The 14,995-nt window shown below is 49.2% G+C and overlaps 1 non-coding gene across 1 annotated transcript; it reads right to left on the bottom strand.

Annotated features, from left to right (window-relative positions):
* Positions 1 to 746: 746 nt before the first annotated feature.
* Positions 747 to 820, bottom strand: TRNAT-AGU (transfer RNA threonine (anticodon AGU)). Its single transcript has one exon. It is a non-coding gene; the product is annotated as a tRNA-Thr (tRNA).
* Positions 821 to 14,995: the final 14,175 nt, after the last annotated feature.

Here is a 14,995-nt window from a genome sequence, read left to right as displayed (position 1 = left end):
TTACTAGGAAGCCCAGGCTGGTGATTAAGGGGCCATGAACCCACAGCAGATGTTCACACAGAGACCCTTCCGTCACCAGCCATGGTCATATTGTGATCTATTCTGCCTTTCAAAACCAGAAATCCAGATGGATTACTGCGACCTTTTCCTTGTCTCCACATTTATCGGGTGCCTCCTTTCAACCCTTGTCAGGAAAAGGCCTGTTTCTTCTGCTAGCTTTTGTTTGCTAGGCGAAAGTTATCTTGTGTGTTAACGCAAAAGATCCAGGAAAAGGATGCAAGAGGAGACAGGTTTGGAAAGGCATCCCTGGGGGCTAGATCCAGAAAATCTTCTTTATCCAGTATATGTCTTGCCCAGCTGAGCCATGGTGTCACCCTCTGTGACTTTTCTCCTAAAGGCTCCATTTTTCATCCGTGACAACAAAAGAAAAATGAAATGAGAGTAATTCTCCATTTCCTGCAAGACCTGTAGAGATTGTGCTCTCAGGTTCTCTGTACGTAGAGATCCCCAGGGAATCGCAAAGGTGCCTGGCACTGACTTTCGTATTTCAGCAATTCAGTGGAAGCAGCCTCTTTGCCAATGCCACTGACAGCAGCCTATTCATCATCTTCAGGCTTGTGCTTTGATTCTTTCCAACACTGCTCTGCAAAGTCGACTTTTTCTGAACAAACAATTACTTTGATTTCCGACAAAGGTCTGTTCTGTTACCTAGCAAGACTTTGGAAAACATGAGCAGAGGAAACAAAAGGCACCACTGGGAGTTGAACCCAGGATCTCCTGTTTACTAGACAGGTGCATTAGCCAGCTTTGCCATGGTGCCTGCCTTAAAAAATGCATTGCAACTGCTCCACTTGATGCTCGAAATCATCACTGGACCATTCCAATGCACAACATTTTCCATTTCCTGCAAGACTTGCACAAATTTAGCTATCTGCCTCAGTGTGCACAGAAAACAACAGCTGAAATGACAGAGGGCTTAGAAGGTGCTTCTCCTCTGCAAGTGGCCATGAATGTATAATGCTTAGTACTCTGCGTTGTGCTCACAATGACCTTTGTTCAACTCTAAGTCACACCCACCTTTTCAACAGCTCCAGAATTGTTTGTAGGTTTCCAAGATTTGGCCACAAAAAGGGCTCTCCCTGGTGTGAAGAAGCGCTTAAAGGATGACCCACCAATGTAATTTTTGCTTATGAGAAAGAGAGAATAACCTTTTTTCTCTTCTTTTCCCTTTCATTTCTTTTTCTCTCTCACATGCAACCTCCCGTGTCCCAGCATAACCACCCCACACATGATCCAACACAAAAGAAATTTACACATTTTTCAAAATTGCTGATGACGCCAAATGTGTACAAGACCGGATATGGGATGCAGAGGGCAGGGTATAAGGTACTACAAGGCATGGAAACCTATCCAAAAACTACATGGGGATGAAAGCTATTTGAGGTCTTTACTTCTGTGGTTGTCACGTGGTAACAATGAAACTGCAAAACCACTCTGTGCGGCAGCAAAAGCCTTTCATGTATCCCCTGAACTGCCTCAAGAAAATCTCCTCCCCTGCCCTGGCACTCAAAGACTCCCATGCAGATTTTTAACTTTTCTTACTTTTACTTGGCCTTCTACAAACATTTCCCCATAAAAAATCAAAAACATTTAAAATGAGAAAACCACCAAATCAAAACCAAAGAAACCCCCACCACACACAGTTAGGGTCTGAATGTTTCTCCTGAAATTTTGAGGCAATAAAACTCAGCCCTCTATAAGCCAGAAAACAAACCTAGACTTCATACCCTGGGATGTAAGACTTCTGCTACCGTACCACGAATGCACTAGCTCATCACGTAGGACATTCCAGCTGCACAATCCTGCTGCTATGCCAGGTGAGCAATTAATAACTCCCGGAAACATTTTTCTTAGCCAGGTTCCATCCGCCACTCATTTCTCTAGCAAAGGGCAGCACATGGCCCTGCGGTCCAGCCATCCTCATTCAAATCAAGCTAGAACTACAGAACCCTTTCCCTTTCCGCGGTTGTGTGCGGAGACAGTTTTAAAATGCTCTCTGTGCTATTGCACATGGCTAAGCAGAGATAACAAGCCCCAAATTCCCCTGGTGCTTTGGGAGCTAGGTTTCCTGCTTGAATTCTGTATTTCAGATGATGTCAAGCCTGGGCATTGTGATTATTTACCAGTTTCACTGTTATGGGCATTTTCCTAGCAACACAGCTGTGATGGCTGAACACCTAAGGAACTGGACTTAAAATCCAGTGTGAGTCACAGAATGATAGGAGATTAGAGTTGGAAGGGACCTCAGGAGGTATCTAGTCCAACCCCCTGCTCAAAGCAGCACTAACCTCAGCTAAATCATCCCAGCCAGGGTGTTGTCAAGCCTCAGCTTAAAAACCTGTAAAGATGGAGATTCCACCACCTCCCTCGGTAACCCATTCCAGTGCTTCACCACCCTCCCAGGGAAAAACGTTTTCCTAATATCCAACCTAGACCTCCCCAACTGCAACTTGAGACCATTGCTCCTTGTTCTGTCATCTACTGCCATTGAGAACAGCCTAGCTCCATCCTCCCTGGAACCCCCTTTCAGGTAGTTAAAGGCTGCTATCAAATGGGCCCTCATTCTTCTCTTTTGCAATCTAAACAAGCCCAGTTACCTCAGCCTCTCCTCATAAGTCTTGTGCTCCATCCCCCTAATCATTTTTGTTGCCCTCCGCTGGACTCCCTCCAACTTCTCCAAATCCTTTTCGTAGCGGGGGGCCCAAAACTGGACACAGTACTCCAAATGCGGCCTCACCAATGCTGAATAGAGGGGAATAATCACTTCCCTCCATCTGCTGGCAATGCTCCTACTAATGCAGCCCAATATGCTGTTAGCCTTCTTGGCAATCAGGGCACACTGCTGACTCATATCCAGCTTCTCAACCACTCTAACCCCCAGGTCCTTTTCTGCAGAACTGCTGCCTAGCTCGTCGGTCCCCAGTCTGCAGCTGTGCATGGGATTCTTCCATCCTAAGTGGAGGACTCTGCACTTGTCCTTGTTGAATCTCCTCAGATTTCTTTTGGCCCAATCCTCCAGTTTGTCTAGGTCCCAGCTGGGTCTCAGTCCTTTGTTTACAGCTTCAGTTGTAGATGAGTTGATCCAGAGGTAAGTGAAGGCTGAAGACCAAAGACAATATGGATGTGGTGCAGCTGCTTTTTACGTCCCTTGGCCTTTGCCATGCTGCTTGTGGAAATGTACAGAAATAAGATGGAGTCACACGAGTAAGTCCTGGTGACACAGAAGGGGCTGTAGGCTAAAAGTTTTAAAATTGTATGGTTTGGGTTAGTTACTTTGCATTTTAAGCTCAGGGCAGACATCTCAGGATGCCTGGCAGGATGCCAAGAGCTTTGTTCTGCCTAATAACAGCTAGAAAGGTGGAAAAATCCCTGTGATCAGATTGGTTGGATCTAACTGGGAAGAGTGTCTGTAAGGACAGCAACCCCAAAGGCTGTTGCTGTCCATCTGAGTGGCAGTTGTGTGTGCGTGTACCATCTATTGTTCTGCAGACAACGAGGGACTTAAGAAGAGGAAAGGCTGTCCTGTCCAGTGTTCCTGAGAGGCTGAGACCATCAACCCTGTGGAGGAGAACGTGTGCCCTTATCCCTGACGGGGTATCAACGTCCTGGATGATGAAGATAAACCGTAATGTGTTTAGTTAATCCAGGTTTATTTCCCCTTGGGAATCCTGTTGCACATTTATTTTTTTTGTTTACCCATAGAATAAAACTCCTTGTGAAGTCATCCGGGATCAGTCCTCCTGCATCCCACCCTGGTGATAGATACGGGCAGGGTCCCAAACTCACAACACCAGAGAAGGGGTTTTCAGAGCTAAAGTCAGATTTCTCCCTTCTTGGTCTAACCGATTTGGTGACTCTGGTGGGACCCCATGTGGGATTGTTACGTTTTCCCTGGATTTGTTTTAATTTGGCAACAGGATCAAGGAGGTCCAATGACCTCAGAGACGGCCAGCTGTGTGATCACAACCAGGAGGTGGGTCCCTGTGACAACTAGAGGTGTTGTCAGTGGGTGGGACACTTCTTTCTTTACCCTCAAAGACTGAGAAAGTCTGGGAGAGCAGCCCGACTGAGGTCGGAAGCTGGGCAGTACCGAGTGGGTTTAAGAGGGGGAATCCGCGCTCCTCAGAAGAGCTAGCAAGCTCATAGAGGGCAGTAGAAGTACTGCTCTGGCCAACGCCAACAACTAAAATCAAGCTGTTCTGGCTTGACTGCTGTGGAAAGCCATGGGTGTAAGCACCACAGCAGACAGCAGTGGTGATTGGGCTTTAGGTCCAGGGTGGCTGTTAAGCCACAGGGAAAGCCGGGAGGGCTTTAATCGGCTGAAAGTGCCGAAAAGAGCGGGAAAAATCCTCGCCAAAAAGGGAGAGGGGATTCTCCAGAAGAAGATCCGACCCAACGGTCGCAGAGGAGTTTGACGCGCAAAACTCCCTGGGCTCGGCAGTGTGCTGAGTTGATAGGACTAAGGGTGCGGGATTGGGGACAGAAGAAGAATTCCTGTCAGGATGAGTTCCAGGCGATTTGGAGAAGACGGCTGGACAGCATCTATGAATAAAAAATCATTAGAGTATTGTGTCGGTGATTATTGCCATCATCAAAATCCATGGGTAACAGGTTTATTTGCTGGAGCATCCTCCTACAGTCAGTTAAGGATAAAATGGGAAAGTTTTGTGGGATCCAAGCCAGCCCCATCGAAAAAACACAGGAAAAGGGCCTTGGTTTATGGCCTATTTATGGTGGCAGAAGAGTTACACAAGTGTTGTGAGGAGCAGCAGAAAGAGTTAAATGAGAAAAATGACCTGCTGGCTCTAAAGGGAAAAGGGAAAGGTGAACTTAAACAAAAAATTGAGTGGCTCCCAGCACAAGTGGTTAGTAAGGAGTCACAGGGGGGTAGTCTAGAGACCCAAAATGTAGAATTACGCGGAACCCTAGATAAGCGGCAAAAAGAAAAGAAAATTCTTTCTGTTCAGTTAAAAGAGTCTCAAGCAGCTGTGAGACAACTGCTTGAAGAGGTAAAGGGCGCTGCAGGGAAAGCAGCTGACTATTCGCTGTGCGAACGGAAAATCCTAAAGTTAAAAGAAAAGATGAAGCAAACCCGGAGGTAGTGGCAGCTGTTAGAAGGAACCCCTTGAGGAAAAAGGGGTCAAGTGCCAGTAGCTGCTCAGACAGTGATGAGAGCTCTGGCAGTAATTCAAGCAGGTGCTATGCTTGTAGAAAGGATAAGGTACGCCCATCGGCACCACCCGACGGCTGGCTAGATAGCCAGGAGGGGCCAATACCCATGGCCCAATAACTACAATGGTAGTTAATTATGGAGGTGCGAGGCCTGCTGAAACTAGAACCGAGGCACGTGAATATACTCCCGAACAAGCACAGGCAATGGGGAAAACGTTGGGTCCCCTGAATAAAGAAAATGTTCTTAATTGGATTGCAAGGGTGAGCAGCCTACCTGACATAAGCAGCGGGGATGTTGCTTTCTTGGCAAGGGAACGTATGTCCTCAGAAGATTTTGGGTTTTTACCAGCACTGATCCAGGTAGCCAATGTCACTAGACCTCTGGACATGTATTTGGGTATACAGTAACTATATTTCCCAAACGCCAACATGATAGGCAGATTTTATAATGAGAGACAGAGGACTGGTGAGCGGCCAGAAAAATATATATACACTCTTTTTCCCCGTCTTCTCCTCTTTGGGAAGCTGACAGGTCGGGTTGGGAAGACCTGGCTTCCTCTACGGCACTCCCTGGGGCGCTGAACCCCTCAAAATCTGCCTCCCGATCTTCTTCGGTGGCTTTGGCTGCCTCAGTTTCCCCTGCACTGGACCTCCATTTCTATGGCCTCCCGTGAGTCCATCTCTTCCCCCCTCAGTGGCCATCTTTGTTCCACTTCCTGGCTGCATAATCTGAGTCCTGGGCTCTCCCTGGGCCTGGGCCCAAGAGCCCTGCCTTCCGTGGGGTGGAGTCCGCCTCGCTCCGGAGCCGACGGAAATCTTTCTGCCCCCTTGCTCGCCGATTCTTCGCTCTGCCCCTCGGTGATGTCGGGGATCCTTGCCAATCACAGCTTGGAGAGGAGTCCTGCCCCTTGGCCCTACCCCTGGCTGCCTCATGGGAACAGCCGGCCCTGCTCTGCCCCATAGCGCCGGACACACAAGGTCCCACCCGAGCCCACCGAGGGTGTGCACAAACCAGCTGGGGGGTGCAGTAGTAGTGTGGCTGGCACCTGCAGCCCAGTGCATGCTGGGTGGGCCCATGATGGCCCATGGCCAATGATCCATGGCCGAAGGAGAGAGGTGCTGGTGGCAAGGCAGAGTAGGCCCCCAGGAGGGTGCTGTTGAGTAGGTAGGAGAGGGCATCCAGCTGGATGGACACCGCAGTGGAGGATAGGCAGGGCCCTGGTGGAGTGGGGACCCAGAATCCAAGGTGTGGTGGAGACGGGGGGAGTCGTCAGGAGGCGGGCAGAACGGGCTTCATCTTCTCCACTGTGATCTGGTCCGAGGAGGGCGGCTCTGTGGGGGTGGGCTCACTGGGCACGGGGGAGCTGCGGGGGGAACAGAAAAGAGGTCAGAGACAGAGAGGCACCATCCCCTCCAACAGGAGACGGAATTTGGAGGGGTTTGGGGTCTATGGGTGGGAGGGGAGGTTTGTAGAGAGAGGGGTGGTGGTCTGTGTGAGGCATGTGAATTTGGGGGGCTTTGTGGGGTGAGCAGAGGGTCTGAGTGTGTGTAGGATTTGGAGTGTGGTAGGAGGAATCCCTGGTGGGATAGGGCGTTCCCTGTGGGGGATGGAGGAGAGTTCCTGGGGGGGCAATAGATGGGGTGTTTGTGGGAGGAGGTGTCCTGGCTATGTGGGGCTGGAGGAGGGCAGTCTATGAAGCTGGAAGGGGGGGTTCCAATGGAGGGCAAGGTGTCCCTCGTTGGGGGAATCTAAGGGGCTGGATGGGGTTCCCATGGGGGGCAAGGAGGTTTCTGGTTGGAGGGGTCTCAGGGGCTGGGAGCAGCTTCAACTTCTCATGGGAGACAAGAGGTCTGCGGTTTCATTGGGGTGTCTATGGGGTGGAAGAAGTTCCCATGGGCACTGAGGGTCTCTGGCTGGGGGGTCCCGTGGGAGGCTAGGGAGTGGGGGGGGAATCTATGGGATGAAGGGGGTCCCGTGAGGGCTGGGGATCAATGGCAGTGTTCTTCACAGCAAGGCCTGGGAGCCGGTGGCAGCTCCCATCGACCCTACGTGCGGCTCCCTGACTAATGGACTGACTCCCCTGGAACGTTGGGGCCAGGAGGGGCTCCCCACGTGGGCAGCGCAGCCCCCGACCCAGGGACTGGGGGAAGAGCCGCCCCCTCTGCTCTCCACGCTCCCGGCCAGGCCCGGCAGGCAGGTCGTGCCACGCGGGGCGCAGGGAGCCGAGGCCAGCAGCTGAGGTACCGCCGGGAGCCGCGGCCCCAGGGGCGGGAGAGGCGCCTCTTCGCCTCCCGGTGACTTTGGGCAGCAGTGGTGTTGCCTTTCGGTGGCGTCACCGCCTCCCCCCGAGGCTCCCCCTGCCCGCTGCTCGCCCCACTTCACGGGGGGGATCAACACCAGCAGGAGGCAAGGCTGCTGCAGGTCACCTGGAGGCAGAGCTGAGCGCTTCTCCCGCATCCCTCCCACCCGTGGGCGCCATCGCTCAGCTGCCGGCCTCGGCTCCCCGACCCGCGCGGTGCTGAGCTGCCAGGAGCCCTGAGATTGGCCAGATGCGGGATTTTGGCTACACTGACCTACATTAAACATCTGCCATGCAGTGAATATCTCCACTCAGACTGCAGCGCAGAGAGGGAGCAGAGAGCGAACAGCCCGAATGTCCGTGCAACATCCCGGCACTGCAAAAAGTCACTGTCACCCACCCCGGGGCAATGCTGGAATCGCCCTGCCAGCTGGGGGCAAACCCCTGCTCTGCTGAGTCTCCAGCTGCTCCCTTTACACACCAGGCTGGACCCCAAAGCTACGCGCAGCACATCGCAGGGCAACTGCAGAGCGGGGACTTGGTGCAAGGGGAAAATAGAAGCCAATTGGCTATGGAAGAAACACATTTTTATTTCTAATATGTTTGAGTGAAGATCCACTGATCTATGGGGTGGACAGGGTCCTGTGGGGGTCTTTGGAGGGTAAGGGAGTCCTGTGTGTGGAGGGGGTCCTTAGTCAGGGGTCCCCTGGCAATTGGGGGTCTATGGGTTGGAGGGGGAGATCCCATGGAGGGCAGGGGATCCTTGGCTGAGAGATCTTGGGGGGATCCATTGAATAGAGGAGGGGGCTATGAGGTGGAGGAGGCTCCTTTGCTGGGGGATACTGAGGGGGCTGGATGATCCATCGGATGTTCCTGCCAGGGCAGTACCGTGGGGGGCTTGAGGGCCCAGGGGATAGAGGGGGGCTATGGTGTGGAGGGGGAATCGCATGCAGGGTAGAAGGTCCATGGCTGAGGGACCTTGGGAGGGCTGGGTGATGAAAATGGGGGTTCCTGGAAGGGACGTACCATGGGGGGCTGGGATGGCCCATTGGATACAGGGGGGTCTATGAGGTGGAAGGGGGACCTATGGAGGTCAGGGTGTCCCTGGCTGGAGGATCTTGGGGGGGTTGGGTGATCCCATGGGCGTTCCTGGTAGGGGGGTAATCTGGGGGGCCCAATGGCGGGTTGGGGGGCCAATGGATACAGGGGGGGTCGATGGGGTGGAGGGCAGCGCCTGTGTCCCTGCGGTCTGGGCGGCCCCACTTGGCTTCTCCCTGCCCAGACTTGGGCCGGAGCCTCCTGCGACCCACGGCGAAGCAGCAGCAGAGACGCGCGGTGCTGCCGTAGGAAAAGCTGGGGGCGGGGCTGCCCCCTGACCCGGCGCCTGCCCCTAGTTCTAGGAGCTGCTCAACTGGGCTCTGCGAGCTGCACCCGTCAGGCTGCCCGGAGCCTGGTTCTGCTGCAGCCCCTCAGCCCTGCCCACGCGCACATACAGTGTGTGCGCTATGGGGGGGTGCAATGGGCAGGAAAGTGTCGCCGGCCCAGCTTAGCCGGGTAGGTTCCAAAAGTGCGAACATGGTGAAATTCAGTCCGAAGCGAGGCTCATTTACACCAGAGCTACATGTGCTGCATGCTGTCTGGTGCAAGGCGCTGTGCTCACCTTCCCAGAGCTGAGCAGCACAACGAGGTGACCTTCTCTTTACATTTGAGCTTTCAATGAACATTTTCATGACAAAAACTAATTTCCCAGGGGAAAATTCGAAAACCCTTTTGTACAGGTTTTCATCCAAAATTTCCACGTTTTCAACCAGCCACTAAAGCCAGTGAAATGTTTTCAGGAATTGACTTGCAATTTCCAAATGTTAAAACCAATACAAAATTACAAATAATGTCCAAAACAAAATGTACTGTTTTTTTTTTTTTGGTTTTTTTTACTAGCTCCACTAAACAACTGTTCCCCAGCAAAACCAAGGTGTAGATATTAGTTTTTATTACAAAATCTTGTTCTTTTATTAGTTGTGAATATCAGTTGCCATGATCAATTCTGTGTATATCTCCACCGAAATATGAATTATTTTTATGATATTGATTTTTAGAGGATCTACATATAGTGTAACTTACATGCACACTTGACAGTTCTGTCTGCCAGAAATGTCCTTTATTTAATCAAAGATTTACTGGATCCCTTTAGAAGCACAAGATATTGAAGAGTCATGCCAGCTAACAGCTCCGATTCTGTTTTTCCTTGATGATGAAATCTTAAAATGAAGATTATTATCGTTTTCTATAACGTCAATAGTTTAACTAAAACCATTTGGTTAACAGCTTCAGATTAAATAGCATGAAAAATTGCCACACATTGAAATAATTGAAAGCCCGCCTGCTCTGTGATTCTAACTACAAATCTCTATTTACCCCCAGGGGAAGTTCTGTAAGTAGAATTAGTAGAATTGTATTTTCTTGGGTTTTGGGTTTGTTTTTTTTCCTCCTCTCTTGCTCTAGAAGCATCATGCAAACCTAAATGGAAAGGCCCAGATTTTTAAAGAACAGTTTGTTTTACACAGTATTTGTACCTCTTAAGCTTTAAGAGCAACAGGGATGTTTATTACTATGAAGTTTCTGTTCAATGATACTGCAGAGAGTTCATATCATTTTGTGATCATTTTAATCCATCAACCATCTTCTCTCAACTCACCAAATGAAAACTTTCAATGGCCACCAGTAAATTTGGAATCCACTGCAGAAGCATGAAAAACTGATTTTAAAAAGTTCCTAATCAATGCTACTGTAGTTTTAAAAGCACAATTACAATTTCAGTCCAATAATATCTATCCCTAAAATCATGGTACAGTATTTTAATCAAATCAAATTGATGCATATTGAAGAAGAGATGTTTTATTAAGCAGAAGAGAAATGACTACGTTCTTAAATGTAAATTTAGTAAAGACAAAAAAAAAAAAAAGAAAGAAACAATTTAACTCCATCCTAAGTATAGTACATTGATCTAAACTCGCTATTTAACAGTGTAAAGAGATGTAAAAAACAGCAGGTTTTTCTTCTTGTGGAAACTTTAAATCTATATGCTTTAAAGAACCAAATCCAGTGTGCAGAAAATTAAAGGTAGAAACAAATGATCAGACTTACATTTTAGAGTCATTCTGACTTTAGTTTTAACAATGAAGATTGAATGTTACTAGAAATACATGTCAGACTTTCACTTGGTTGTTTATAGAATCCATACTATTCTGTTAACAGCAAAAAACTCATTTTTTCCTCTTCCACTGATGCTAAAACCAGTAGATTTTATTCTTCACTCTCTTCAGCCTTTTTCCCTCCTCCACTTCTACTAACAATACTTTTTTCATTAGTTATTTAGTCCAACTCTTTAGTTGGATTCCCATTACTTTACAGGAAGAAACATTTTTCTCCCTTGAAATACTGGTTCTACAATTAAACCAGTAACTACGCATCCTCGTTCCAGAACAGTACCTATGTTCACATTTTAACACATACTGCTTCATAGTAACAGCATCATTACCATTTCCTAACCCTAAGCTAATGATTCAGACAACCCTTTGTCCTGACTCTGGTACTAAAATGACATAACCTGTGACTTTACACTTTTTGTTGGTGTTAGCATTGGTTAGCTCATGGTTTCTTCCTATGGATGCTAATCATAATCATCTATTGATAACCTATAAAATATTCCTTCTCTCTTATTTCCAGCGTACCGGATTAACATTAATTCCTTGAACACTGAAACATTTCATATTCAGTACCGAAACTGTTCAAAGAATTATGTAACTCACAAACTAATCACAAAGTGTATTAGGAGACATTGATGTTCATGCTACACATGTTCAGTGAGTCCATTCATCAGGATTTTTTACTACGCATCCTGAAATATGGATCCAAAGACGCCAGCATGTACTATTGTTAATAAACATTTGAAATGTAAAATGTAGGCTGTATGTATGGAATAATGCTCAAAGTCAAGATAAACAGATTCATTTACATAGTTCTGGGTCCAAAGCAGCATTACACCAGGTATCATGCTAATGGTGCTTTTATTTTGGGTGTCTAATTTTTAAGGCATCCCTTTCAGCTTTTTTTCTCCATTAAAACCCTAAATGTAAAGAAACTACAGACAAATTTCAATGTGCTCAATACTGGTGATCTCACACAGAAAAACAAGGACATTCTAAGATGCATTAGGGTGAAGGGTCTCCCCCAACACCTGGCCATCTTACATACCACAAGAGCTACTACACCTGCGCACAAAGTTTCTCTCAGTAATGGATTTCTTCGCTCTGACAAAACGTTGCTATACTGGGAATATTTTTTCTCTGCGTGTTGCTGATCAGAACTTTTCCTTTTAAAGTACTTGCATTTTAAAGTTGGTTTTTGGTTTTTTTTGGTCAGTAAATCTCATCCCCCCACCTGCCAAGGCGGCCGCCCATCGGCGCCCCCCCCCCCCGCCGATTCTCCCCCCCAGGGTTGTGGTCGGCGGTCGTGTGGGGAATTGAACTCTATAAAGAAATCGCCCTTGGAGGCAGCCCCAACCGATCCGTGCGGGGGGGGTGGGGACAATAGAGATGGCAGAAGGGAAGAAATGGGGGGAGGGGAGGGAATGACGAATCAGCACTGGAGGGAGAAAAGGGAGGGATATTAGGAGGGGACCCACCCCAGAGGTGGCTGCATTTCAGCGCTGGGCGAGGGGGGTCCCCATATAAACAGCTCCCTGCGCCCCACCCCGCTGACTGGCTGCGCTCTGGTCCCAGCTCCTGGCGCGGCAGGTCTGCACCCTGCACTCACTGGCAGTGCAGCAGCTGTCCGAGCAGGATCACTACAACTTCGGCCTCCGGGCGCTGACATCGCTGCTCCGCTACGACGGGAAGAAGCGCCAGGTGCACCCCGACATCACCGACGAAGAGGGGAGGTGCTCCGCGTCTGGGAACCGGCAGGAGTGCTCGCCCCAGGACCGTGGCAGGAGGCCTCCGGGAATCACTCACGGCACAGTGGTGGCTGGAAGGAGAGGACGAGACGCCCCGCTTGGGAGAGCCGTTCCCGGGGAAGCAGGCATGGCCGGGCTGGTGTAAGAGGCAGCAACAGCGACTGTTTGATTTTCAATGCGTTTGTAGAGTCTGGGTTTGTATTTCGGTTATTTACAAACGCTTTTCTCTCTGCGATCGGTTTCAGTGACGGGAGGACGGGAGTGGCAGGCTCTCGACGCCTGACTTGCAGCGCGGTTTTGTCGGGGCAGGGTTTTAAAGAAGAGAAAACGAGACGCTTTAAATAAAGGCCCGGAGACTTCCAGCGTGGCGCTGCCACTCGACCAACCATCGAGCCCCAGAGATTCCACCCCATCCTGATTGGTGCACCTTTCCCTTCTGGGAGGGCTTAAACCCGCTCCCATTGGCGGAGGGGTCACCCCACCCCGCCTTGTGCCCTTTCCGGGCCAATCCCACTCTCCTATTGGTGGAGAGCAGGTGGGAGGTGTTCTCGGCGGGATTGCACCTTTTATAAGTAACTGTAATTATTAAACGACTAACTCAGAATATTGATGTTGAAACTTGCTCTTCTATATCCCATTAGCCTAAAATTAACACCGCTTTACAGTTGAACTCCTAATATACTTTCTCATGGTTTTTTATGTTATTTGACTGCAAATTAAACAATCGGTAAAATATAAGGAACTTCTCCGCCTAAATACCTGTGTGTAGTTAAAATTATAGCTGACATTTACATGGTCTGAAAAACTTCTTTACATCCGATGGCTTAAATGAAACTATGAACAGGACTGAATTCAAAGACTGCAAGATATAATAAAACGATGGCAGAAATTGTCACAGCACATTTAATGCAATGATAAATATAGATGCATCCTTCATTAAAAAATATGGGGAGATCTATTTGAATACTATTTGAATCGATATTCTATCATTCTGAAATAATAACATAAACAGTTAATTACCAATCAATATTAACAATCCTTTATTTTGCATTTAAAAGAAATCCTATCCTAATGAATATACTCTGATAACATGTATCACAATCACATTCCATTCAGCTCTATTTCCAGTGGGATAAATTATGCCACTTCGGTGCACTCTGCAGTTTGGAAAGAGAGAGCACTGAGCAGACAGGTACAAGGAGCTCCCTGGTTGGGTAGTGGGGACTGCAGCATGCTGTTGCCAGTGGAGGATGGAGCCATTGGTCCCCCTAATCATCATCCCTCTCTCCCCTCTTTTCAGTTAACACTGTTCCCACAAACAGTAGCAACGCTTCTTCACATTACAGCCAAAGGATTTCTCTGTTAATACAATTATAAATCAGAAGTAGAGGATTGACTAGTTACAGAATGGAAACAGGGGAATCTGGTCCCTTATCTTTAGCCATCTAACCACTTGATTTAGAAAAATATCAACTCAGAACTTGTGAAGCTTCTCTTGCATTTGAGTCTGAAAAATGCAATCACCGTGGCCTCAGAATTTCTCACATCCTTTCTTCTTCCCTCTTCACTCCCCAGTGATCCACTGACAATCCTTGGCTGTATGAATTAAAAAGGGTCCTTACAGGTAAACACTCCCCACACGTTAGCTGCTGGCAGGGTTGTTCTGGGGTGTCCTTGTTCAACCCCTCCTGCCTGCCGGGGAAAGCGCCTTTTGCACCTTCCAGAGCAGCCCAGCCCCTGCTCCCACCTTCCTCCATCCTGCGGCAGCTGCTGCTGGGCGCGGGGCTGTCAGGAGGGGCCCCGCCTGCGAGTTGAACTAACGCAGCAGCAGTCGGGTCACTTCGCAGCACAGGGACGTGCACCGCTGCGGGAGGCCCCTGCTGCTTCCCCTGCTGGCTCTGCACCTCCTGCACCTGCGGGTGGGCTGGATCCGGACAGAGCAGTTCGCCGCCAGAGTGCTTCGGGCAGCGTCTCGGCATTCAGCGCCATGCCCGTGCCGGGAGGGAAGCCGAGCCACCCTGAGCAGTTGGGAGGGGATGTACTTCGCAAGAGGGCGGGGGGGTTGGGTTGTAATTGCACCAGTGATGTGCCTAGTCAGTGCTGTGCATGGAAGAGGAGAGGGCGGGTGACTTTAGGTCTAGCTCCTTCTTTGGATCGTCCTGCCCCGCCTCCTTTCAAGTGTTGTCTCAGTCCAGGGTGGCAGCACGACTTTGCAATCAGATGCTAATGAGAAAGCAAGGTCTAGGTGGCAGGCTTTGCAAGCGCATCCAATCTCAATGCCTTTTTTGCCTCTGTCTTCACAGACAAGATCAGCTCTCAGACTGCTGCACTGGGCAGCACAGAATGGGAAGGAGGCAAACATCCCGCAGTGCTGAAGAAACAGGTCCAAGACTATTTAGAAGGATTGGACACACACAAGTCCATGGGGCCGGATGCAATGCACCCGAGGGTGCTGAGGGAGTTGGCTGAGGTGATTTCAGAGCCATTGGCTATTATCTTTCAAAGCTCG

This window comes from Emydura macquarii, unplaced genomic scaffold (assembly GCF_026122565.2).
Source record: "Emydura macquarii macquarii isolate MOO-44397 ecotype Brisbane River unplaced genomic scaffold, CSIRO-AGI_Emac_v2 contig_1067, whole genome shotgun sequence".
Classification (NCBI taxonomy): Eukaryota; Metazoa; Chordata; order Testudines; family Chelidae; genus Emydura; species Emydura macquarii.
This window is presented reverse-complemented; position numbering and strand designations above follow the sequence as displayed.